This window comes from Erinaceus europaeus, chromosome 9, assembly GCF_950295315.1.
Source record: "Erinaceus europaeus chromosome 9, mEriEur2.1, whole genome shotgun sequence".
In the NCBI taxonomy this organism is placed as follows: domain Eukaryota; kingdom Metazoa; phylum Chordata; class Mammalia; order Eulipotyphla; family Erinaceidae; genus Erinaceus; species Erinaceus europaeus.
The window spans coordinates 17386028-17413941 of record NC_080170.1 but is presented as its reverse complement, the minus strand read 5'-3'; the positions used below and the strand labels follow the sequence as shown (position 1 = coordinate 17413941).

Sequence of the window (27914 nt, the reverse complement as noted above, 5' to 3'; positions counted from 1 at the left end):
ATATAGTTAATATACAACACACCAGCTAATATTACCTTGTTACAGTCGAAAAAATTATGATTAAATTCTTTTCCAGCATACTTTTTTTTCATTTTATTGTGGGGTTAATGGTTTACAGCATAAGTGTCTACACGTGGCCACATCTCCCCCCACAGGTGATAGCTGTCTAAAGAATACTTTCATTCCCAACCTATGCCCCCAAACTCCTCCAGCCCCAAATCCCATTCCTTCTCTAGAATCCCTTGCTTTGGTGCAGCACACCACCCTTAGTCTGAATTCCGTGCTCTGTTCTTCTATCTGACACTGTTTTCAGAGGTACACCCACTTGTGAAGTCACCCAGTACTCTTCCTTCTCTTCCTGATTCATCCCACCCCGCACTTCCCCTCATTTCATCAAAGGGGAGCAAAATTTAGCATTTTTCATTTTCACTTATTTATTCTAATCTTATTTAGTTTTATTAGTGATGTAATAAATATCAACAAGAATGTAAGATAACAGGAGTACAATCCCATGTATGGACATTTCCCACCACAAGAGTTCTATATCCCATCCCCTCCATTGGAAATTTCTTTGTTTTGTAATTCCTATGGGAGTATAAACCAAAATTCTTTTTTTTTTTTGCCTCCAGTGTTATTTATTGGTGGGGTCTGGTGTCTGCCCTATGAATCCACTGCTCCTGGAGGCTATTTTTCCCCTTTTGCTGCCCCTGTTGTTTATTGTTGTTGTTATTATTATTGTTGTTATTGCTGTTATCGTTGTTGGATAGGACAGAGAGAAACTGAGAAAGAGGGACACAGAGAGGGGGAGAGAAAGAAAGACACCTGCAGACCGGGTTCACCACTTCTGAAGCGAAGCCCCTGCAGGTGGGGAACAGGGGTCTCGAACTGGGATCCTTACGCCTATGCAGAATGTGAAAGGTCAGGCATCTGTAATTGCTTCACCACAGACCATGGGTGTTGGCAGATCGATTCATACCCCCAACCTGTCTCTATATTTCTGGTGTGAGTGGAGGGCTCTCTGGGGAAGTGAGGTTCCAGTACACATTGGTGATGTCATCTGCCCTTTGAAAATTGTATTTATTTTGTCTTTCATTTTTTAATGAGAGAGAGAGAGTGAGGAGAGAGAGGATGGAGAGAGAGAGAATGAGAGAGAGAGAATTACTAGACCACTGCTCTACTCTGGCTTATCCTAGTGCAGGTGATTGGACCAGAGATCTTAGAGTCTCAGGCATGAAATTCTTTCACATAATCATTATGCTTATCCTCAGTCCCCAAAATTTCAATCTTTATATGAAAAAAAAATTATGCAGAAATGTTTTAGTGCAGATGAATAGGCAAAATCAAGTGAATCATATAGTCTACTCACAGACATGTCATTCATTGGCAGACCACCATAGTCATCTTTATAACATTAGCAACACCATATCACTGTCACCAGCTGCAGCTCCACCAATATCACTGTGATCCATAGAACATCTAAAGAGAAAAAGCAAGGAAAACTCATATAGGAAGATAGGAGATGTGTAAACTGTGTACAGTGAAATAAGATAGAAAAGATAGTAAGCATAAGATGAGGGAAATGGCTATACTCCTTTGGAATACAACTACAAGAGGCCTACTAGCTATCTTCAGAATGGAGAACCCAAATCTTCATCTGCACTATTCTAGCCTGTAGGTTCATGATTAGTCAGCAATTTGTTTGGCTTTACATGTTAACTGTTTTTTCAGCCACCACGTTCCAGATGTTACCATGATGCCTACCGGACTTGTCTGGACATACAACATCACCAATGAGGCCTACTTCCCCAGAGCCACACCCATTAGGGAAAGAGAAAGGTGGGCTAGAAATATGGATCAAACTTTCAAAGCCCAAGTTCAGTGGGGAAGCAATTACAGAAGCCAGACCTTCCAGCTTCTGCATCCCACAATGACCCTGGGTCCATGCTCCCAGAGGGTTAAAGAATAGGAAAGCTATAAGGGGAGGGGATGGGATACAGAGTTCCGGAGGTGGGAATTGTGTAGAGTTGTACCCCACTTATCTGGTGGTTTTTTTTATAAGTGTTTCCTTTTTACAGATAAAAATTTATGAAAAAAAAAGATAAGGGAAATGATCAAGTGAGTAAAAAATAAGAAGAATTTAAGGTAGAAAAAGAAGAGGGAAACAGGCTGAGTGGTACAGCATCTGCTTGAGCACAAGAATGCACAGGTTTGAGCCCTTGATGCTAACTTGCTGAGGGAAAGCTTTATGAGAGGTGAAGTAGTGTTGCAGGTCCCTCTCTCTCTCTCTCTCTTTCTCTCTCTCTTTCTCTCCCTCTCTCTTCCCCTGTCTCCCTCTCCACTTCGTCCCTTTTGCTCTAAATTTCTGACTGTCTCCACCCAATAAATGAATATAGTCAGGATTATTAAAGAAGGGGAAATGGTTACGATAATGAAATAAGAACTAAAATAGTTGAAATGACTTCCAGTTGAGGATAGGATGCAGTACAGATAATGGATGGTGGATTTGATTCTGAAGTTGAGCTGCCAAGTTCAATTCCTAGATTCACAGGGCAGAGTGATGCTCTCACCCAACCACTCTATCTTGTATTGTTAACGTTTGTAAACAAAATATTTTGCCATAACATGTATAATATTCATAAATAAATATTAAATTCGTTTAAATTAAGACAAAATTTTACATGTGTACAAATTACTGTATTTTAGGTTTAGTGTAAACCATTAACCCCCCAATAAAGGAATGAAAATAAACACATTTAACATTAACAAACTATTTATTTTATTTTATTTATTATTTTTTAAATTTTTTATTTAAAAAAGGATTAATGAACAAAACCATAAGGTAGGAGGGGTACAACTCCACACAATTCCCACCACCCAATTTCCATAACACACCCCCTCCCATGATAGCTTTACCATTCTCTAGCCCTCTGGGAGCATGGACCCAGGGTCATTGAGGGTTGCAGAAGGTAGAAGGTCTGGCTTCTGTGATTGCTTCCAAGCTGAACATGGGCGTTGACTGGTCAGTCCATACTCCCAGTCTGCCTCTCTCTTTCCCTAGTAAGGTATGTCTCTGGGGATGCTGAGCTCCAGGACACATTGGTGGGGTCTTCAATCCAGGGAAGCCTGGCCAGCATCCTGGTGGCATCTGGAACCTGGTGATTGAAAAGAGAGTTAACATACGAAGCCAAACAAATTTTTGAGCAATCATGGATCCCAAGCTTGGAATAGTGGAGAGGAAGTGTTAGGGAGGTACTCACTGCAAACTCTAGTGTACTTCTGCTTTCAGGTATATATTTTGCAGTAGTTTATGGATACGTTTGAACATAAGCTCTCTCTCACAGAAACTGGTGTATATCTAGGTTATGGGACTTTGTTAGAATGTGAACCACCTGAGATGAAATTAGAGTGCACTATAAAAGGAAAGGCCTCACCTGAGTAATGAAGCTGAAGGGTTGTTATTCCACACGTAAAGTCTCGGGACACAGTCTGAGGTGAAGCATGTTGAGGTGGCAATCGCTGTGTTGGTTAGGTTGTGATCGGTGGATGCAATATTATTTGGTATGGATTGGGAGATGCATTCGGGAAAGTGGGCCCTCTCCAAGGGTTCCAGGACTGGGGGAATTAGGGGCTCTATAGTGGAGATGTGAGGTTCCTGCTGTCTTAGGGTTCAAAAAGACAATCGATAGTTAATCTTATCATCCCATTATTTGGTAATTGGGTTCACTTTGAAAAGTCCTTTTCTTATGGTTTGCTGTACAGTACCCAGTATCTTGTATATAGCTGTGCTATTGGATGCTTCTAATCTACTTGGTCTAGGCTTTTGAGAGAGTCTGCATATCAAATACACAGCCTATATGTTAAAAAGATTCAGCTTGTGTTTTGGGAAACTTTGAGTCATACAACTGATTTTCCCCCTCTCATATTAATTAACTACTGATTTATATGTCTACATTTTGCTAGGAGTGTACATAAACTGCATGTTTACCCCTCACCACAGGGTTTTTACTTTGGTGCCCTACTTACAATTTGATCAGGTCCTGCTTTTAGTTTCCCTTTCAGATCTTCTTACTCAACTTCTGTTGATGAGTGGGATCATCCCATACTCATCTTTATCTTTCTGACTTAGTTCACTTAACATAATTCCTTCTAGCTCTGTCCAAGATGGGTCAGAGAAGGTGGGTTCATTGTTCTTGATAGCTGCATAGTATTTCATTGTGTATATATACCACAGCTTTCTCAGCCACTCATCTGGTGTTGGGCACCTGGATTGCTTCCAGGATTTAGCTATTATGAATTGTGCTGCTATGAAAATAGGAGTACACACCTCTTTTTGGTTGGGTGTTATGGAGTCCTTGGGTTATAACCCCAGGAGAGGAATTACTGGATCATATGGAAGGTCCATGACTAGCCTTGTGAGAGTTTTCCAGACTGCTCTCCACAGAGGCTGTACCAATTTACATTCCCACCAGCAATGTAAAAGGGTTCCTCTGTCCCCACATCCTCTCCAGCATTTGTTGCTGATGTCCTTTTGGATGTATGCCATTCTTACAGGAGTGAGGTGGTATCTTAGTGTTGTCTTAATTTGTATTTCTCTGACAATCAGTGACCTAGAGCAGTTTTTCATATATTTGTTAGCCTTTTGGATCTCCGCTGAGGTTAATGTTTTGTTCATATGCTCTTCCCATTTTTGGATGGGGTCATTTGCTTTTTTGGTGCAAAGTTTGCTGAGCTCTTTATATGTTTTGGTGATTAGTCTCTTGTCTGATGTCTGGCATGTGAAGATCATCTCCCATTCTGTGAGAGGTCTCTCTGTTTGCTTAATAGTTTCTTTGGAAGTGCAGGAGCTTTTCAATTTTATCTAGTCCCATTTGTTAGTTTCTGCTTTAGTCTTCCTTGCAATTGGGTTTGATTCATGAAAGATGTCCTTGAGGTGTAGGTGGGAAAGTGTTTTACCAATGTTTTCCTCTAAGTATTTGAGTGTTTCTGGTCTTATGTTGGTATGCATGAGACCCCTTCTGTTTCATTTGGTTTAAATCCCCCCTGCTTAACACTATTCTATTTACATAACCACTTCATTCTATTTATATAACTGCTGTTAACAATACCTCCCTCCAGGGCATTGGTTCAATCCCCACTGTTTCATGATATGTTTTTGCTCCACCCCCCTCCTTGTCACACCCTGATCCCTTCTTTGTCACACCCTGATTTTCACCAGTCACTTTTCTCTCCACCCTCTCTATGTCACATCCTGTTTCCACCCTACTTGGGAAGTATATATAAAGACAGCATTGTGAGTTTTAGAGTACTGTACTTTGAGTTTAACTTAGCTCGTCTTAGATAGTGCTGTGTCCTGCATGAATAAAGAGACACTGCCTACAACCCAGCCATGAGGCGCTGGTCGTCTGTTACCCGCCCGTGAAGCCAGCCCGGCGAAAACAACTTAACCCATTGAAAACAACATAACCCGTCGAAAACAACAGTCTTACATCTCGGTCTTTGATCCATTTGGAGTTGATTTTTGTTTCTGGTGAGATAAAGTGGTTAAATTTCATTCTTCTGCATATTTCAACCCAGTTTTCCCAGCACCATTTATTGAAGAGAGCTTCCTTTTTCCATTTGATCCTTTGGGCCCCCTTATCAAAAATTAGATGCCCATAGGTGTTGGGATCTATTTCTGGGCTTTCAATTCTGTTCCAATGGTCTGTGTGCCTATTTTTGTTCCAGTACCATGCTGTTTTGATGATGATGGCTTTATAATATAGTTTAAGGTCTGGGAGTGTGATGCTTCCATTTCGGTTTCTTCTCCTCAATATGGTTTTGGCAATTCTTGGTGTTTTCAGGTTCCAGATAAATGACTGTCGTTTTTTTTAATAGTATTTTCTTTTTTAAAATATTTATTTTATTTATGTTATGATAGTATACATAGAAAGACCTAAAGAATCCAGTAGAAAATTACTGGAAGTTATTAAGCAAGGAAGGAAGTGGCATCATCACTACTTATAGAATTCCTGGAAATATGAAGCTGACTTGTTCTCTGAATTTGACTGTTTAAAGATAATTGCTCCACTCAGCAATATCCCTATTAGTATAGATGTGATTATTTGATTGCCAATAACAATTGCTAATAATATAGATCATACATTAATTCTAATAAGAAAAATATAAAAACTATTCTCATAAGTATAATTATAGTGGCAGTATCGACGTGTCCATCTTTGAGAGATTAAACTTTGAATTAAGTGGTGAAAACGAACTGAAGGAAGGCTGGCAGTAGAACAGTGGGTTAAGCAGAACTGGCACAAAGTGTGAGGAACAGTGTAAGGAAACCAGTTCGAGCCCATGGCTCCTCAGCTGCAGGGCAGTCATTTCACAGGCAGTGAAGTAGATTTGCAGGTGTCTGTCCATCTCTCCCTCACTCTGTCTTCCCCTCCACTCTATTTCTCTTTGTCCTATCCAACAAAAAGAACAGCATTAGTAATAACAATAAGGGCAACCAAAATGGGAAAAATAGCCTCCAGTAGTAGTGGGTTCGCAGTGCAGGTACCAAGCACCACCAGTAACAGTGGAGGCAAAAAAAAAAAAAAAAAAAGACTGAAAAATATACATTGATATTGCACCAAAGTAAAAGACTCTGGAGTGTGTGGCAGGGAAAATACAGGTGCTAGCAAAGGATGACAGGGGACCCACTGGGAGTTGTACCGTTATGTGGAAAACTGAGAAATGTTATGCATGTACAAACTATTATGTCTACTGTCAACTGTAAAACATTAATCTTCCAAAAAAGAAATTAAAAAATTAAAAATGTATGGAACACAAATGAAAAAGAGAAATATAGTCTTGGCAAAAATAATTTTTCTCAGGAGGCAAGATTTGTAAAAATGATAACCGGTTCTATAATGAAATACTTAAATTTAAAACTATAGTGAAATATTCCCACGAGGGAATGGGGCCAGAGCTAAAGTAAACAAAATAATGGAAAAACAAATGATTGTATATCAGGGTTCCAATGACATCAAATACAATGTTTAGAATATTTCTTCTTTTTAGTTTTTTTAATTTTATTTTTAATTTAATTTATTTATTTATTTTTATTTTATTTATTTAGTCCCTTTTGTTGCCCTTGTTATTTTATTGTTGTAGTTATTATTGTTGTTGTCGTTGTTGAATAGTACAGAGAGAAATGGAGAGAGGAGGGGAAGACAGAGGGGGGAGAGAAAGATAGACACCTGCAGACCTGCTTCACCGCCTGTGAAGTGACTCCCCTGAAGCTGGGTAGCCAGGCTTTGAAGGGGATCCTTATGCCAGTACTTGTGCTTTGCGTCACCTGCGCTTAACCCACTGCACTACAGACCGACTCCCTCTTTTTAATTTTTTAAGTCTTTATTCATTAATTTATTGAATAACCAGAAGTTGAGAGGGACAGTGGTTATAGAGAGGGAGAGAGACAGAGAGACGCCTGCAGCACTGCTTCCCCATTCTTGAAGCCTTCCCCCTGCAGGTGGACACAGGGGACTCTAACCTGGCTCCTTGCGACATGTAACATGTGAGCTCAACCAGATGTGCCACCGTTGAATCCTATGACTAGAATACTTCAGTCAATAGGAAATTGCAAATACACTGTATTGCCTGCCCATCTAACCAAAGACATGCAGCACCCCATGTAGGTGAAAACCCAAACTCACAGGGATATGATACCTGTGAGTATTTGCAGCCATTATTACAGCCCAATTTATTTGCTACACAATAGACATATGTCGTATGCTTTACATTGGATTGTTCTAGCCCTCCCCCGCCAAGAGAATTGGGTGAGTCCTATTAATTTGGCAGGCCTGCTTGGCCCCGCCCCAAAAGAAACCCTGAGAGAGGGTTCCTGAGTTCCCGAGTGACAGAGTTCCTGAGTTCCTGAGTCAGAGGGTTCCTGAGTTGGAGAGTGCCAGAGTTCATGAGTTCCAGAGTTCGAGAGTTTCAGGGTTACAGAGTAAGAGAGAGTGCCAGTGTGCCAGAGTTTCAGAGGGCTCTCAAGTACGAGAGTTCCAGAGTGCCAGAGTTGGAGAGTGGCAGAGTTCCAGAGTAAAAGAGAGAGTGCTTGTGCCGCCGCAAAGAGACAGCGGAGTTCTGTTTGGTGATTAGTTTGTCTTAGTTTGTGAATCGTTGTTCCTGAATAAAGAAATACAGCTTCCTTGCCCAGCCGTTGTCTCCGCGTCTCTGTTTCCCGCCGTGAAGCAAGCCAGCCCGGCAAGAGCCGTCCGAAAAATTTTAACAACAGACATTCATCATAAATATTTGTAAAATTCACATTGCAGCTGTCATTTTCTGTCCAAAAACTGCAAAGTACTGTCTTCATGTCCCTGTTTCTCAGACTATAAATGACAGGATTCAGGCTGGGAGGTAACACAGAATATATCACAGACATAAAGAGATTCAGTGATGATGGAGAATCGGCAGCTGAACTTAAATATGCCAAAAATGTGGAAAAGAGGAATAAAATCACCACAGTGAGATGGGGAAAGCAGGGGGAGAAGGATTTCAACTTGCCTTGGTCAGAAGGGATTCTCCGAACTGCAGAGAAAAGATGAACATAGGAAATGACCATGAAAATGAAGCAAACAAAAACAAACAGCTAGCTACAATAAATGCATATTCTAGAATTTCATCCCCAAAACAAGTGTGAGCAGGGAGAGACATCACAGAAGAACTGAGGCACTGCATTGGGGCCACAGAAACAGGTAGAGAATGTCCCTGCCACATGGAGGGATCTATAGACACAGTCTCTGAGCCACGCCACCGTTACCTTCTGTACACAGGCCCTTTGTTCATGATGGTCTTATAGTGCACAGGGTGGCAGATGGCAGCATAACAGTCATAGGACATCACTAGCAGGAGAGCATACTCTGTGCCTGCCCAAAAGAGGACCAGGAAAACCTGAGAGGCACAGCCCACAAAGGAGCTGGAGTGGCTGTTGGTCAGGGTGTTCATGATGCACTTGGAGACAGTGGTGGAAATGTAGCGGATGCCAATCAAAGACAAGATCTTCAGGAAGAAGTACATGGGGGAATGGGGCTGCTGGTCAAGGGAGGTGAGAGTGACAATGAGCAGGTCCCCAGCAGAGCGGCCAGTTAAACCCAGAAGAACACAGAGGCACAGGGTCTCTGTACACCTGGTAATTAGAGATTCCCTTGATAGAAATTCAGTCACAAATGTCACAATGCTTCATTTCTCAGGCAAGAGTTTTTTCCTGTGGAAGAAAAGATATCAGAGGCTCAATCAGTTGTTTTCATTTCATTTACTCTGCTTTATCTCAATTCTTCACATGACGTGATCTAGAGTGATAGGTGGCTCATCAGAGCAAAAACGCAGTACACAGTTTCTTCTGTTGTGATATTTATGGAGAGAAAATTTAAATATGAATGGTGTTAAGGGCAATATCATGAGAAAGAAAAATGTAGCAAAATGGTGCCTATTGTCTATCCAGAAACAGGAAGGATGTTGTCTCCATTCTGATCAGAGTGGTTATAGTTACAAAGTGTTGGGAAGCAATATGACTAGTATGTATCTAACATCTTCCAGAGCAATTGAAATTAAATGCAAAATATGAGTTTCCTTTAATTACATCTAGGTACTCTTGAGGAATAATCATGAATTTCACTCTTGACAAAACACTAATGTACACATACATGCAAAAATATGGTGGTTTGAGAACACAAAATTAATGAAGTTCTTCAGCATATCCTGTACATTTTTTAGTCTATCAACGAGAGAAAACATGGAAGGGAAATAAATTACCTCACCAAATAATTAAATGAGCAAATAGAAATATGCAAATTCTTCTTCTCTCCAGCCAGAAGTAGCAGCAGAGATATCTACTATGAAAATGGTCGCATTCCATATTTGGCTCTCCATTCTCCTGTTATATTTTCAAGGAGGAAATCAGAAGAGGCGATGAACACCTAGAGATGGGGCATGATTTTCTGTTTCATCCCTTAGTTCTATGTCCTCATTAGAGTGGCGCAATAGTCTGTGTGAGGTACAAGCTCTTCACAAGGACACTTACACTTAGCAGTGGCTGTGGATTCCTTATCTCAGCAGCTGAAGTACCAGCACAATTCCTGTGGGGTCCTGTCGGCTACAACTTTCCCTGCCATGTTCTAGCACTAGGTCAAGGTCATTCCTCCTTTGCTCACACAGATCTCTGTTATGTAATTAGGATGGGAACTAAGGAGGAGTATGCTCATTATTTTCTCCAAAAAGCAATTCATCCCTCAGGAAGTAGAGGGAAATCTTAATCATTTTTCAGTAGCATATCTGATTCAAATATACGAAGTCAGTAGATACTTTGACCCAGTAGAGCACACGGCTTACCATCTAGAATGCCCTGTATGTGATCACTAGCACCACAGAGGACAACACTGAAGCAGCTTCATGATGTTCAACTGTGCTGTGTGCTTCTCTGTCTCTTCTCTCCACTTCCTCTTGCTGCTAAAAAATTAATGAATGGGGGACAGGTGGTGGCGCAGTTGGTTAAGTGTGCAAGGACCCATGTTCAAGCCTCTGGTCCCCCACCTGCAGGGGGTAAGCTTCATCAATGGTGAAGCAAGGCTGCAGGTATATCTACCTCTTCCTCTCTCTACTTTCTTCTCCTATCTGAATTTCTCATTAACTTTACCCAATAATAAACAGAAATATAGCTGTTTTTTTTTTACTTTTTTTAAAATAATGAATGCACTTTATTGTGGGTGATGGCTCATTATGTGAGAGTGCTAGGAATGGTACCATGATTAGAAGAAAGTATGCAAGTGGAACACTTAAAGAAAAATATTTGTATCCTTTTTTCAGATAGAGATAGAGAGGCAGAGAGAGAGAAAGACAGAGTGTCAGAGAAAGAGACAGAAAGACCACAGGACCAAAGCTTCCTTCAGTGTGCTGGAGGCATGCTCAAATTTGGCACCATTGTGTGGCAGTGCAATACAATGCCTTATGGGAGCTACCGCTCAGAAACTTATTTTTTACATTTTGGAGTTTTGATTTCTCAAGTAGGCTTTCTCAGTCTCACTTATTTCACTAATGATTATGTGTCCCCCACTCTGCTAATCTATGTTGTCAGAGGTCAAGCTTCCTTGAGATTGACTAGTGTAGCTATCTATTTATGCAGCACAACTTTTATTCATGTCCTTGTTATGGATACTTCATCTGTTCCTAAACTTGGGTAATGCTTATAATGCTGCCATATACATGGCATATCATCTTTTTTCTAAAAGAGCCAAACTTTATTGGATGATTCAAGAATTATCTCATTTATTACATATATGATGGGGAATTTCACATGATGCAGAGAAAAGAGCAGAGAGACAAGTCAAAGCAGCACTGTAGTATGTAGTGCTGGTTATCAGAACTCAAACTCAGGTAAGAAAGTCCAGTGTTCTACCTGTGGAACTATTTTTCAAGTGACATGTTTTTCTTCTAATGATGGCTTTTTCTCTGGAGATGCATACCCCAAAGTGCCACATCCTTTATCAGTGTCTTCAACTTTTAGTGAGCAGTTCTTTTATTTCCCTAGTAAAACTTATTCCTATGTATATTGTACTTTTTAACTCTCTTCTGTGTGGCTCTGAGCCCTCAATTCTTTTCTGTTTACTGTTTGTATATAAGCACAGCTGAATATTTTTCCTCCTGTGACTTTATAGGATTTACATATTGGCTCTAACCATATTTGATGATGTCCTTAAGTTTTCCCCCCTTTTTTTATTTATAGAAAGGAAATACTGACAAAACCATAGGATAAGAGGGGTAGAAGTCCACACAATTCCCACCACAACAACTCCATATCCAGTCCCCTGCCTTGATAGCTTTCCTATTTTTTTAAATATATTTTTTACTTATTCCCTTTTGTTTCCCTTGTTTTTTTTAATAGTTATTGAAGCTGTTGTTGTTGGGTAGGACAGAGAGTAATGGAGAGAGGACTGGAGGACAGAGAAGGGAAAAAAAGATAGAAACTGAGGTTCCCATAAGATGGCAGACTGAGAAGCTGCTATTGGCTAGAGCTCTGACCACATCTTCTGGAAACGGTAGGATTTTCTGCCTTTAGTAGGCCAGTCAATAAGGGGTCCTAGCGGTGACACCAAGGAGTGACTATAACTTAATTAGGGTTAAAAGACAGAGTAGAAAAAAAAGGGAAAACATTTTTTTTCTTTTAAATTATTAATCCCAAAGCACACCTCCTACTACCCCCGCAACCCCCCCCATAACACATCTCTGGGGACCACCTCCTAGCAGGCTCCTTGGCTGTACTTTTTTCTTTACCAAGATCCTGTCCCACCAGGGATTATCATTCATTCTAAGTCTATTCCTGTCTGAAACCTCCGGCCTTTTTTCTTTCTAAGTAGCCAACCACCCACCCCAAAGCGCATAGTTAATTAAATAATTAAAAATAAAGAAAGAAAAAACTCTTTCCTCTCACCCCTCTTTTATTAATGTTTTTTTATTATCTTTTTCTTTTTTCTCTCTATCTCTTTCTTTTTCTTTTCTTTTTCTCATTCTTGTCATCCTTTCTTCCTTAATCCTACAGCTTCCAAAGCCACAGGCCCCATCCCCCACAACACCAAACAGTGTGCTTTTTGGAATTCACTGATACACATTGTCAATTATTTGGGGGAAGAATTCTGACTCAGAGTGGACTCTCACTGTGAGTATCTCTGCTCAACTTCTCTTCCTCCTTTAGCTGGCTAGGCCTCCCTGGATTGAAGACCCCACCAATGTGTCCTGGAGCTCAGCTTCCCCAGTGACACACCTTACTAGGGAAAGAGAGAGGCAGACTGGGAGTATGGACCACCAGTCAACGCCCATGTTCAGCGGGGAAGCAATTACAGAAGCCAGACCTTTTACCTTCTGCAACCCTCAACGACCCTGGGTCCATGCTCCCAGAGGGATAGAGAATGGGAAAGCTATCATGGGAGGGGGTGGGTTATGGAGATTGGGTGGTGGGAATTGTGTGGAGCTGTACCCCTCCTACCGTATGTTTTTGTTCATTAATCCTTTCTTAAATAAAAAATTTAAAAAAAAAGAATATACATTGGATACCAGAGTTGCATAACTTTCTTTTTCAGCTATACTTGTCTAGTCCTGAGGATTTTTATTAATTTTTTTTTCTCTTAACAATCAGCTGCCTCTGATCACAAGGTTTGAGGTAATCTGGGACAGGGTTTTTTTTACCCAGCTCAATTTTATATTTTATTATTAATATTATATAAAAGCATATATCTTCCCCCCCTTAGGTTGATCAGAATTAACTCTTAGGGTATTTTTCATTGCTAGGGTAGAGGGCATCTTATCTATTGTGGGAGGAACTTGTGTCCTTACTCCTACCTCCTCTACAGACTCTCCCCTTCCTACTCATCCTAGCTAATTAAGAAAATTAAATTAAATTAAATTAAAAATAATGTAATCAAAAAATCGTTCCTTTCACTGCTTTTTAATTACAACATTAGAGGAAATGAATGGCAGTATCAGAGAAACAACAGTTGAGACCCCCAAGGAAAATACTGATTATCTTGAGGCAATTAGAGAACTGAAAGGTGAAACAGCTGTAATGAGGGAAGAAGCTGAGGGAAGGTAAAGCCGACTAACAGAGGCAGAAAACAGATTAGTCAAACAGAGCATGAGTTAGAGAAAACGACAAAAGAGGTGAAAAACTCAAAAAGAGATTGAGAGACACTGAAAACAACAACAGAGACATATGGGATGATCGCAAAAGAAGTAACATTTGTATAATTGGCCAGCCAGAGGAAGAAAGAGAGCAAGGGGAAGCAAACATTCTAGAGGATATAATAGAAGAAAACTTCCCAGACCTGAATAACAGAAAGGACATCAAGATTCAAGAGGCCCAGAGAGTTCCAAACAGAATCCACTCAGACCTGAAGACTCCAAGACACATCAAGGTTACAATTAGAAGGAGTAAGGATAAAGAAAGGATCCTAAGGGCTGCTATAGATAAACAAATAGTCACGTGCAGGGGAAAACCGATAAGATTATCTGCAGACATCACCACTCAAACTCCCAAAGCCAGAAGAGAATGGCAAGATATCTATCAAGCCCTGAATGAAAAAGGGCTTCAACCGAGGATAAGATATCCTGCTAGACTTTCATTCAAACTAGATGGAGGGATCAAAACCTTCTTAGACAAAGAACAGTTAAAGGAGGCAACCATCACCAAAAAGGCCATGAAAGGGGTTCTAAAAGACCTCTTATAAATAAGAACATCACTATAATACTTGCAATATATCAGTACAAACAAAAAAATGTTTTCAACAATGGCACTACAATACAATAAATCGATAATATCGATACATTTCAATGGCTTAAACTCACCCATTAAAAGGCACAGAGTGGGGGGATGGATCAGAAAACATAACCCAACCATATGCTGCTTGCAAGAATCCCATCTGACACAACAAGATAAACACAGACTTAAAGTGAAAGGATGGAAAACTATATTACAGGCTAATGGACCACAGAAAAGGGATGGAACAACCATTTTCATCTCAGACACAATAGTTTTTAAATCAATTAAAGTAATAAAAATAGGCAAGGGCATCACATAATGATAGAGGATCAATAAGCCAAGAAGACTTAACAATTATTAACATCTATGCACCCAATGAGGACCATCTAAATACATCAAGCACTTACTGAAAGAATTTCAAAAATACATCAATAGTAATACAATAAGAGTGGGAGACTTCAATACCCCACTCTCACACTTAGACATATCAACAAAGAAGAGAATTAAAAAGATACAAGAGAATTAAATGGAGAGATAGACAGATTAGACCTCTTAGACATTTCCAGAGTCCTTCACCCCAAAAAACAGGAATGCACCTTCTTTTCAAGTGCACATAACACATACTCGAGGATAGACCAAATATTAGGCCACAAAGACAGCATCAGTAAATTCAATAGCATTGAAATCATCCCAAGTATCTTCTCATACCACAGTGGAGTAAAACTAACATTTAAGAACAAACAGAAAAGTATGAAAAGTCACAGAATTTGGAAACTAAACAACATACTCATTAAGAACCACTGGGTCAGACAGTCATTCAAGCAAGAAATTCAAATGTTCCTGGAAACAGATGAAAATGAAGACACAACCTATCAAAATATTTGGGACACAGCTAAAGCAGTACTGAGATGGAAACTTATAGGCATACAGTCACATATTAAACAACAAGAAAAAGCTCAAATGAACGACCTTACTGCAAACCTCAAGGACTTAGAGGAAGAGGAACAAAGGAACCCTAAAGCAACCAGAAGGACAGAAATCACTAAAATTAGAGCAGAAATACACAACATCGAAAATAAGAGAACCATACAAAAGATCAGTGAAGCCACATGTTGGTTCTTTGAAAGATTAAACAAAATTGACAAACCAGACTCACCAAACAAAAAAGAGAGAAGACTCAAATTCATAGAATTGTAAACAATGGAGGAGATATCACAAGTGACACCATAGAAATCCAGAGAATCATGCGAAACTTCGATGAAGAACACACCACTATGCTAGAGAATCCGGAAAAAATGGAACAATTCCTAGAAGCATATGCCCTTCCAAAACTGAACCAAGAAGAACTACAAAATCTAAATGCACCAATCACAGACAAAGAAATTGAAACCCTTATTAAGAATCTCCCCAACAACAAAAGTCCTGGACCAGATGGCTTCAAAAACAAATTCTACAAAACTTTCAGGAAACAGTTAGCTTTTCCACAAGACTGAAGAAACAGGAATACTTCCTTCCACCTTCTATGAAGTCAACATCACCCTGAGAGTAAAAGCTGATAGGGACACACAAAAAAAGGAAAACTACAGACCTATATAGCTGATGAACATACATTCCAAAATATTAAACAAGATCTTGGCCAACCGGATACAGCAACATATCAAACAGATTGTCATTCATGACCAAGTGGGAAACATCCCAGGAATGCAAGGCCCCTTCAACATCCATAAGTCAATCAATGTCATTCACCACATCAATAAAAGCAAAGCCAAAAACCACATGATTATCTCAAGAGATGCAGAGAAAGCCTTTGACAAAATCCAACACCATTCATGCTAGGTTAACTTAAAAAAGGACAACAGTTTTTGATCAAGACATGGAATTATTAATTTCTTAATTATAGCAGTGGTGATGTCTGACTGAATAAAAGTCCTCTCATTCTTTTTTAAATTTTTTTAATATTTATTTTATTTATTTACTCCCTTTTGTTGCCCTTGTTGTTTTACTGTTGTAGTTATTATTGTTGTTGATGTTGTTGGATAGGAAAGAGAGAAATGGAGAGAGGAGTGGAAGACAGAGAGGAGGAAAGAAAGATAGACACCTGCAGACCTGCTTCACCGCCTGTGAAGCGACTCCTCTGCAGGTGGGGATCCGGGGTTCCAACCAGGGTCCTTATGCCAGTCCTTGTGCTTTGCGACACCTGTGCTTAACCCGCTGCACTACAGCCCGACTCCCAATCCTCTCATTCTTAAGAGATATATCTTGAAACAACTTGACATCTCCTACTGACTTTCATGTTGCTCATTAAAAAACAAAATATGTAGGGCCAGGTGAGGGTGCACCTGGTTGAGTACACATGTTGCATTGCTCAAGGATCCAGGTTTGAGCCCCTGGTCCCCACCTACAGGGGAAAGCCACCTGCAGGGGAAAGCTTTGCAAGTCCTAAAGCAGGGTTGGTGTGTATTTCTATCTCTCTCTCTCTCACTCTCTCTCTCTCTCTCTCTCTCTCTCTCTCTCTCTCTCCTCTCAATTTCGGACTGCATCTATCCAATTAATCCATAAAGATAATATTTTGTAAATCCATGCATTTGTAGTTAGATAAAGCAAATATAGTATATATTAACAAATGTTGAATTTAGATTTTGAGCTGATGTATGTTTTTTGTTCATTTAAACAGTTGATCATTTGACAATGTAAAATACATATTTGGAAATAAAGGAAAAAATGGCATGTGTGCTTTGTCTATGCAGCTTTGTGTATAATTATGCAATTTAAGCTCTATACATTCAATAAAATATTTGTTTCAGATAAAAATATTTGTTTCAGAAATATTTGATTCCCATTTACCAGTATTTAAAAACTGTCATCTGTGTTTATAGAGATAATTTCCTATGTACCTTTCATTATTTTTCTCTATTTCATTTGGTTATTTTTTTATTAATGTAATGACTGACAAGACCATGGGATAGATAAGAGGGGTACAATTCCACACAATCCCCACCATCAGATTTCCATATCCTATCCCCTCCTTTGGAAGCTTTCCTATTTTTTATCCTTCTGAGAGTGTGGACCCAGGGTCATTATGGAGTGCACAAAGGTGAAAGGCTTGGCTTCTATAACTGCTACACTGCTGGATATGGGCATTTTATTTGGTCATTATGAGTGGTTTTGGTGAAGGTAAAGATAGTATTCTAAATAAATTTGGTTGACTTTTTCATTTCTACATGTGGAAACTTTTATAAAAATTGTGTTACTACCATTAATTATCCTGGTAAAATTCACTAGTTAAGCCACCTGGTCCTGAATTTTCCTTTATTCAGTGCTTACTGATTACAGCTTCAAGCTCCTGATTCAGCCTCTTCCTCAGCTCTCATCTCTGCAACCACTGAGCTTGTCTTCCACCCTGCAGATTAGCCATTGTCATGACCATGAGTGCCATCATTATGTGGGACCTTGTGTGTCTCTCCAACTCATCACAATGCCTGGGAGATTTCCTCTTGGATTGGCTAAACCAAGACTTCATGGCTTTTATTGATGAATCGTTTTTCTGTCAATGAATTTTCCAAGATTTGAAGAAATCATTATCAAGAGTTGATGCAACCACTGTTTATAGGTTTATTTCACTGTTTAGATGAGTGTTGTTTTATAATTACATAGAAATATTGTGTTGGTTATTTTTATTTTTATCAAACCATTGCTCAGCACAAATGCATGGGGATGTAGGAGACTGAACCAGTGACTTCTAAATCTCAGTCATGAAGGTTTTTCTTTCGTAAAACTGAATTGTTATTTCTCCATCCCTAAAATTATGTTTTATCTTTAAATATTTCCTTTTTAAAAAGTGTTTTATTTTTCATTTATTTGTTCCCTTTGTTGTGGTCCTTGTTTCTTATTGTTTTAGTTGTTATTATTATTGTTATTGATGTTATCGCTGTTGGATAGGACAGAGAGAAATGAAAATAGGAAGGTAAGGCAGAGAGGGCTAGAGAAAGACAGACACCTGTGGACCTGCTTGACTGCTTGTGAAGCAACTCCCCTGCAGGTGGGGAGCCGAGGGCTCCAACAGGCATCCTTAGGCCAGTCCTTGCTCTTCACACCACCTGTGCTTAACTCACTACACTACTACCTGACTCCCAGATATTTCCTTTTAATTTTTAATCACAGAAATATAAAGACAGACTGGCAGACAGAGACTAGAGCCGTGCTCATCTATGGTTTATGGTAGTACTAGGGATTGAGGCTGGGATCTCAGAGCCTCACACATGTAACTTTTGTGCAGGAACAATGTGCTGCCTCTACAGTTCATAAAATTTTTTTAATGTTCAAAAAGGATCAGAACAGAACCAACTGGATGATTGCAGTGTTTGTGAATGATATCAAAGTGTGTATATAGTTAATATACAACACACCAGCTAATATTACCTTGTTACAGTCGAAAAAAATATGATTAAATTCTTATCCAGTATATATTTTTTTCATTTTATTGTGGGGTTAATGGTTTACAGCATAAGTGTCTACAAGTGGCCACATCTCCCCCCACAGGTGATAGCTGTCTAAAGAATACTTTCATTTGCAACCTATGCCCCCAAACTCCTCCAGCTCCAAATCCCATTCCTTCTCTGAAATCCCTTGCTTTTGCAGCACACCACCCTTAGTCTGAATTCCGTGCTCTGTTCTTATATCTGACACTGTTTTCAGAGGTACACCCACTTGTGAAGTCTCCCAGTGCTCTTCCTTCTCTTCCTGATTCATCCCACCCGGCACTTCCCCTCGTTTCATCAAAGTGGAGCAAAATTTAGCATTTTTCATTTTCACTTACTTATTCTAATCTTATTTAGTTTTATTAGTGATGTAATAAATATCAACAAGAATGTAAGATCACAGGAGTACAATCCCATGTATGGACATTTCCCACCACAAGAGTTCTTTTTTTTTTTTTAATTTTTTATTTAAGAAAGGATTAGTGAACAAAAACATATGGTAGGAGGGGTACAACTCCACACAATTCCCACCACCCAATCCCCATAACCCACCCCCTCCCATGGTAGCTTTCCCATTCTCTAGCCCTCTGGGAACATGGACCCAGGGTCGTTGAGGGTTGCAGTAGGTAGAAGGTCTGGCTTCTGTAATTGCTTCACCGCTGAACATGGGCGTTGACTGGTCGGTCCATACTCCCAGTCTGCCTCTCTCTTTCCCTAGTAAGGTGTGTCTCTGGGGAAGCTGAGCTCCAGGACACATTGGTGGGGTCTTCAATCCAGGGTAGCCTAGCCAGCATCCTGGTGGCATCTGGAACCTGATGATTGAAAAGAGAGATAACATATGAAGCCAAACAATTTGTTGAGCAATCATGGATCCCAAGCTTGGAATAGTGGAGAGGAAGTGTTAGGGAGGTACTCACTGCAAACTCTAGTGTACTTCTGCTTTCAGGTATATATTTTGCTGTAGTTTGTGGATACATGTGCACATAAGCTCTCTCTTACAGAAACTGATGTATATCTAGATTATGGGACTTTGTTAGAAAGTGAACTACCTGAGATGAAATTAGAGTGTACTATAAAAGGAAAGGTCTCACCCAAGTAATGAAGTTGAAGGGTTGTCATTCCACACGTGAAGTCTCTGGATACAGTCTGAGGTGAAGCATGTTGAGGTGGCAATCGTTGCTTTGGTTAGGTTGTGATCGGCGGATGCAATATTATTTGGTTTGGATTGGGAGATGCATATGGGAAAGTGGGCCCTATCCAAGAGTTCCAGGACTGGGGGAAGTAGGGGCTCTATAGTGAAGATGTGAGGTTCCTGCTGTCTTAGGGTTCAAAAAGACAATCGATAGTTAATATTCTCATCCCATTATTTGGTAATTGGGTTAACTTTGAAAAGTCCCTTTATTATTGTTTGCTGTACAGTACCCAGTATCTTGTATATAGCTGTGCTATTGGATGCTTCTAATCTACTTGGTCTAGGCTATTGAGAGAGTCTGCATATCAAATACATAGCCTATATATTAAAAAGATTCAGTTTGTCTTTTGAGAAACTTTGAGACATACAATTGATTTCCCCCTCTCATATTAATTAACTACTGATTTATATGTCTACATTTTGCTAGGAGTGTACATAAACACCATTCCCACCACCAAAGGACTGTGACCCATCCCTCCCGCCCACTCCCTCCCCCTACTGGCCCAGGAAGCTACATGTCTACCCCTCACCACTGGGTTTTTACTTTGGTGCCCTACTTACAATTTGATCAGGTCTTGCTTTTAGTTTCCCTTTCAGATCTTCTTAGTCAGCTTCTGTTGATGAGTGGGATCATCCCATACTCATCTTTATCTTTCTGACTTAGTTCACAATAGTTCTATATCCCATCCCCTCCATTGGAAATTTCTTTGTTTTGTAATTCCTCTGGGAGTATAAACCAAAATTCTTTTTTTTTTCTTTTTGTGTCCAGGGTTATTTATTGGTGGCGTCTGGTGTCTGCCCTGTGAATCCACTGCTCCTGGAGGCTATTTTTCCCCTTTTGCTGCCCCTGTTGTTTATTGTTGTTGTTATTATTATTGTTGTTATTGCTGTTATCGTTGTTGGATAGGACAGAGAGAAACTGAGACAGAGGGACACAGAGAGGGGGAGAGAAAGAAAGACACCTGCAGACCGGCTTCACCACTTCTGAAGCGAAGCCCCTGCAGGTGGGGAACAGGGGTCTCGAACTGGGATCCTTACGCCTATGCAGAATGTGAAAGGTCTGGCATCTGTAATTGCTTCACCACAGACCATGGGTGTTGGTAGATCGATTCATACCCCCAACCTGTCTCTATATTTCTGGTGTGAGTGGAGGGCTCTCTGGGGAAGTGAGGTTCCAGTACACATTGGTGATGTCATCTGCCCTTTGAAAATTGTATTTATTTTGTCTTTCATTTTTTAATGAGAGATAGAGAGTGAGGAGAGAGAGGATGGAGAGAGAGAGAGATAGAGATAGATAGAGAGAGAGAGAGAGAGAGAGAGAGAGAGAGAGAGAGAGAGAGAATTACTAGACCACTGCTCTACTCTGGCTTATCCTAGTGCAGGTGATTGAACCAGAGATCTTAGAGTCTCACGCATGAAATTCTTTCACATAATCATTATGCTTATCCTCAGTCCCCAAAATTTCAATCTTTATATGAGAAAAAAATTATGCAGAAATGTTTTAGTGCAGATGAATGGGCAAAATCAAGTGAATCACATAGTCTACTCACAGACATGTCATTCATTGGCAGACCACCATAGTCATCTTTATAACCTTAGCAACACCATGTCACTGTCACCAGCTGCAGCTCCACCAATATCACTGTGACCCACAGTACATCTAAAGAGAAAAAGCAAGGAAAACTCATATTGGAAGAAAGGAGATGTGTAAACTGTGAACAGTGAAATAAGATAGAAAAGATAGTAAGCATAAGATGAGGGAAATGGCTATACTCCTTTGGAATACAACTACAAGAGGCCTACTAGCTATCTTCAGAATGGAGAACCCAAATCTTCATCTGCACTATTCTAGCCTGTAGGTTCATGATTAGTCAGCAATTTGTTTGGCTTTACATGTTAACTGTTTTTTCAGCCACCATGTTTCAGATGTTACCATGATGCCTACCAGACTTGCCTGGACATACAACATCACCAATGAGGCCTACTTCCCCAGAGCCACACCCACTAGGGAAAGAGAGAGGTGGGCTGGAAATATGGATCAAACTTTCAAAGCCCAAGTTCAGTGGGGAAGCAATTACAGAAGCCAGACCTTCCAGCTTCTGCATCCCACAATGACCCTGGGTCCATGCTCCCAGAGGGTTAAAGAATAGGAAAGCTATAAGGGCAGGGGATGGGATACAGAGTTCCGGAGGTGGGAATTGTGTAGAGTTGTACCCCACTTATCTGGTAGTTTTTTTGATCAGTGTTTCCTTTTTACAAATAAGAATTTATGAAAAAAAAAGATAAGGGAAATGATCAAGTGAGTAAAAAATAAGAAGAATTTAAGGTAGAAAAAGAAGAGGGAAACAGGCTGAGTGGTACAGCATCTGCTTGAGCACAAGAATACACAGGTTTGAGCCCTTGATGCTAACTTGCTGAGGGAAAGCTTTATGAGAGGTGAAGCAGTGTTGCAGGTCTCTCTTTCTCTCTCTCTCTCTCTCTCTCTCTCTTTCTCTCTCTCTTTCTCTCCCTCTCTCTTCCCCTCTCTCCCTCTCCACTTCGTCCCTTTTGCTCTAAATTTCTGACTGTCTCCACCCAATAAATGAATATAGTCAGGATTATTAAAGAAGGGGAAATGGTTACGATAATGAAATAAGAACTGAAATAGTTGAAATGACTTCCAGTTGAGGATAGGATGCAGTACAGATAATGGATGGTGGATTTGATTCTGAAGTTGAGCTGCCAAGTTCAATTCCTAGATTCATAGGGCAGAGTGATGCTCTCACCCAACCACTCTATCTTGTATTGTTAACGTTTGTAAACAAAATATTTTGCCATAACATGTATAATATTCATAAATAAATATTAAATTCGTTTAAATTAAGACAAAATTTTACATGTGTACAAATTACTGTATTTTCCGTTTAGTGTAAACCATTAACCCCCCAATAAAGGAATGAAAATAAACACATTTAACATTAACAAACTATTTATTTTATTTTATTTATTATTTTGTAAATTTTTTATTTAAAAAAGGATTAATGAACAAAACCATAAGGTAGGAGGGGTACAACTCCACACAATTCCCACCACCCAATTTCCATAACACCCCCCTTCCCATGATAGCTTTACCATTCTCTAGCCCTCTGGGAGCATGGACCCAGGGTCATTGAGGGTTGCAGAAGGTAGAAGGTCTGGCTTCTGTGATTGCTTCCAAGCTGAACATGGGCGTTGACTGGTCAGTCCATACTCCCAGTCTGCCTCTCTCTTTCCCTAGTAAGGTATGTCTCTGGGGAAGCTGAGCTCCAGGACACATTGGTGGGGTCTTCAATCCAGGGAAGCCTGGCCAGCATCCTGGTGGCATCTGGAACCTGGTGATTGAAAAGAGAGTTAACATAGGAAGCCAAACAAATTTTTGAGCAATCATGGATCCCAAGCTTGGAATAGTGGAGAGGAAATGTTAGGGAGGTACTCACTGCAAACTCTAGTGTACTTCTGCTTTCAGGTATATATTTTGCAGTAGTTTATGGATACGTTTGAACATAAGCTCTCTCTCACAGAAACTGGTGTATATCTAGGTTATGGGACTTTGTTAGAATGTGAACCACCTGAGATGAAATTAGAGTGCACTATAAAAGGAAAGGCCTCACCTGAGTAATGAAGCTGAAGGGTTGTTATTCCACACGTTAAGTCTCGGGACACAGTCTGAGGTGAAACATGTTGAGGTGGCAATCGTTGTGTTGGTTAGGTTGTGATCGGTGGATGCAATATTATTTGGTATGGATTGGGAGATGCATTCGGGAAAGTGGGCCCTCTCCAAGGGTTCCAGTACTGGGGGAATTAGGGGCTCTATAGTGGAGATGTGAGGTTCCTGCTGTCTTAGGGTTCAAAAAGACAATCGATAGTTAATCTTATCATCCCATTATTTGGTAATTGGGTTCACTTTGAAAAGTCCTTTTGTTATGGTTTGCTGTACAGTATCCAGTATCTTGTATATAGCTGTGCTATTGGATGCTTCTAATCTACTTGGTCTAGGCTTTTGAGAGAGTCCGCATATCAAATACACAGCCTTATATGTTAAAAAGATTCAGTTTGTGTTTTGAGAAACTTTGAGTCATACAACTGATTTTCCCCTTCTCATATTAATTAACTACTGATTTATATGTCTACATTTTGCTAGGAGTGTACATAAACTGCATGTTTACCCCTCACCACAGGGTTTTTACTTTGGTGCCCTACTTACAATTTGATCAGGTCCTGCTTTTAGTTTCCCTTTCAGATCTTCTTACTCAACTTCTGTTGATGAGTGGGATCATCCCATACTCATCTTTATCTTTCTGACTTAGTTCACTTAACATAATTCCTTCTAGCTCTGTCCAAGATGGGTCAGAGAAGGTGGGTTCATTGTTCTTGATAGCTGCATAGTATTCCATTGTGTATATATACCACAGCTTTCTCAGCCACTCATCTGGTGTTGGGCACCTGGATTGCTTCCAGGATTTAGCTATTATGAATTGTGCTGCTATGAAAATAGGAGTACACACCTCTTTTTGGTTGGGTGTTATGGAGTCCTTGGGTTATAACCCCAGGAGAGGAATTACTGGATCATATGGAAGGTCCATGACTAGCCTTATGAGAGTTTTCCAGACTGCTCTCCACAGAGGCTGTACCAATTTACATTCCCACCAGCAATGTAAAAGGGTTCCTCTGTCCTCACATCCTCTCCAGCATTTGTTGCTGCTGTCCTTTTTGATGTATGCCATTCTTACAGGAGTGAGGTGGTATCTTAGTGTTGTCTTAATTTGTATTTCTCTGACAATCAGTGACCTAGAGCAGTTTTTCATATGTGTGTTAGCCTTTTCGATCTCCGCTGAGCTGAATGTTTTTTTCATATCCTCTTCCCATTTTTGGATGGGGTCATTTGTTTGGTTCAATTTCATTCTTATGCATATTTCAACCCAGTTTTCCCAGCACCATTTATTGAAGAGAGCCTCCATTTTCCATTTAATCCTTTGGGCCCCCTTATCAAAGATTAGATGCCCATAGGTGTTGGGATTTTTTTCTGGGCTTTCAATTCTGTTCCACTAATCTGTGTACCTATTTTTGTTCCAGTACCATGCTGTTTTGATGAGGATGGCTTTTTTATGTAGTGTAAGATCTGGGAGTGTGATGCTTCCATTTCGGTTTCTTTTCCTCAAGATGGTTTTGGCAATTCTTGGTGTTTTCAGGTTCCAGATAAATGACTGTCATCTTTTTTAATAGTATTTTCTTTTTTAAAATATTTATTTTATTTATGATATGATAGTATATATAGAAAGACCTAAAGAATCCAGTAGAAAATTACTGGAAGTTATCAGGCAATATAGCAAGGTAGCAGGCTACAAAATCAATGTACAAAAATCAGTGGCATTTCTTTATGCAAACACTAAATCTGAAGAAGAATACATCCAGAAATCACTCCCATTTACTGCTTCAGCAAAATCAATCAAATACCTAGGAATAAAGTTGACCAAAGAAGTGAAAGACTTGTATGCTGAAAACTATGAGTCGCTACTCAAGGAAATAGCAACTGATACCAAGAAATGGAAAGATATCCCATGCTCATGGATTGGAAGAATAAATATCATCAAAATGAATATTCTCCCCAGAGCCATATACAAATTTAATGCAATACCCATCAAAGTTCCACCAAGCTTCTTTAAGAGAATAGAACAAAAACAACACTCATTTATCTGGAACCTGAAAACATCTAGAATTGCCAAAACCTTCTTGAGGAAAAGTAAAAAACTATTTAGATGTAATATTTTAGAAACAAATGAAGGAACATTCTAAAATTTTGAAGCAGCTAAAGTAAAATCACTTATGTATATACTAGTTGTATGTTTTATCATTAGCCTGAGAGATGAACAGTTTACAGTATAGTTATTGACACATGGGTAAAATGTCTCACCTTACACTCTCAGCCAAAACCTGGGTCCTCTTCCACATCATTTTCCAGGACTCCAGAGTAATCCTGATCACAACATTCTACTTCCATCCCGCCAAAAAGTGCTTTGTTTTGGTACTATACACCAAATCCAGTCCAAGTTTTACTTGTGAGTCCCCTTTCTGTCCCTGTTTATTAAGTTCCACCAACAAGTAACATCATCCAGTCTTCATTCTTCTCTTTTTACTGTGTCTCGGTTGACATGAATCCTTCAAGCTCCTTGGGAAGCACCACTCCATTCTAATTAAAGCTGGTGCAAGGTATTGAAACTCGGGCCTCAGAACCTGAAGCATTAATGTCTTCTGTACATCTCTACAACTTCACCTCTACAAATTCAAAAGTAAATGTAATGTACTGGTACCTGGACTTCATAGTTTAGACATTTAAACATAACATTAAAATATGAAGAGTGAAATGCAGAAGAGGGAATTATCACTAAGGAAAGTGTTTTTGGGAATCTGAGAACAACATTTCTCATCAACCTCTCTATTGAAACACGATAGGTTCTATTTAAGAACTAACATCCTTATTAGGGCAGATATCATTAGGTGATTGCCAGTAAAGTTAGCAATATCTTTTACTCTTAGGTTCTCTTAATTATAGCTCAGATGGCAGTAATTGCCAATCCAACCTTGTAATTGTTGAATTAACCATGTTCCCTGAACTAAGAAACTATTATTATGGAGACTACAAATGAAAAAGAATGGTGTAACATGGTAAAGCACCTAGTGCAGTAGAAATTGCAAGAATAATAGTGAGGATTATAATTAAATGAATACATTTTGAACTTACAAGTGGAAATTGGTGCAGAATTAAAATAGAAGAAAATACATGGAGAACACTAAGTGCCACTTGATGTTGAATATGATGACTGGAATATCTCAAGTAAATTAGAAACTACTAATACACGGAACTATCGTGCCCATTGAAACACATACATGCAGCATCCAACGTGGCTGAGACCTAGAACTAACAGGCACTTCATACTTATAAAGCCATGTGTTATAGCCCAATCCATTTGCTACACAATAGGCACCCAACCATCACCATTAAAAACTCACTCTGCTCTTCTCCTACTTCCTCCAAAAGTTTTGCCAAAGGTCATCTTCATGTCCCTGTTTCTCAGACTATAGATGAGGGGATTCAGGCTGGGAGGTAACACAGAATACATCACAGACATAAAGAGATTCAGTGATGGTGGAAAATTAGAAGCTGAACCCCAAAATGCAAAAGCTGCAGAGAACAGGAACAAGCTCACCACAGTGAGGTGAGGCACACAGGTGGAGAAGGACTTATACGTACCTTGATCAGAAGGCATTTTCAGAACTGTGGAGAAAATATGAACATAGGAAATAACCATGAAAATGTAGCAAACAACAACAAAACAACAACTAACTACAACAAATGCATATTCTAGAATTTCTTCCCGGAACAGACAAGTGTACGCATGGAGGGAACATCACAGAAGAACTGAGGCATTACATTGGAGCCACAGAAATGGGCAGAGACTGCCCCTGCCATGTGAGGGGTCTATAGGCAAAGGCACAGAGCCACACCACTGACACCATGTGCAAAGAGGCCCCTCTGTTAATGTAGACCTCATAGTGCAGAGGGTGACAGATGGCAGCATAAGGGTCGTAGGACATCACTAGCAGGAGAGCATACTCTGTGCCTGCCAAAAAAGAGGACTAGGAAAACCTGGGAGGCACAGCCCACAAAGAAGATGGAGTGGCTGTGGGTCAGGGTGTTCATGATACACTTGGCGACAGTGGTGCAGATATAGCAGATATCAGTCAAAGACAAGAACTTCAGGAAGAAGTACGTGGGGGTCTGGAGCCACTGGTCAAGGGAGCTGAGGGTGACAATGAGCAGATTTCCCAGCAGAGCTGCCAGGTAAACCCGGAAGAACACAGAGGCACAGGGTCCCTGTAGCACCTGGTCACCAGGGAATCCCATAAGCAGAAATTCAGTCACTAAAGTCACATTGCTTAATTTCTCAGGCAT

The 27914-nt window shown here is 39.9% G+C and overlaps 1 pseudogene; it reads right to left on the bottom strand.

The window, feature by feature from the left end:
- Positions 1-1403: 1403 nt before the first annotated feature.
- LOC132540287 (olfactory receptor 14A16-like) lies at positions 1404-27914 on the bottom strand (annotated as a pseudogene).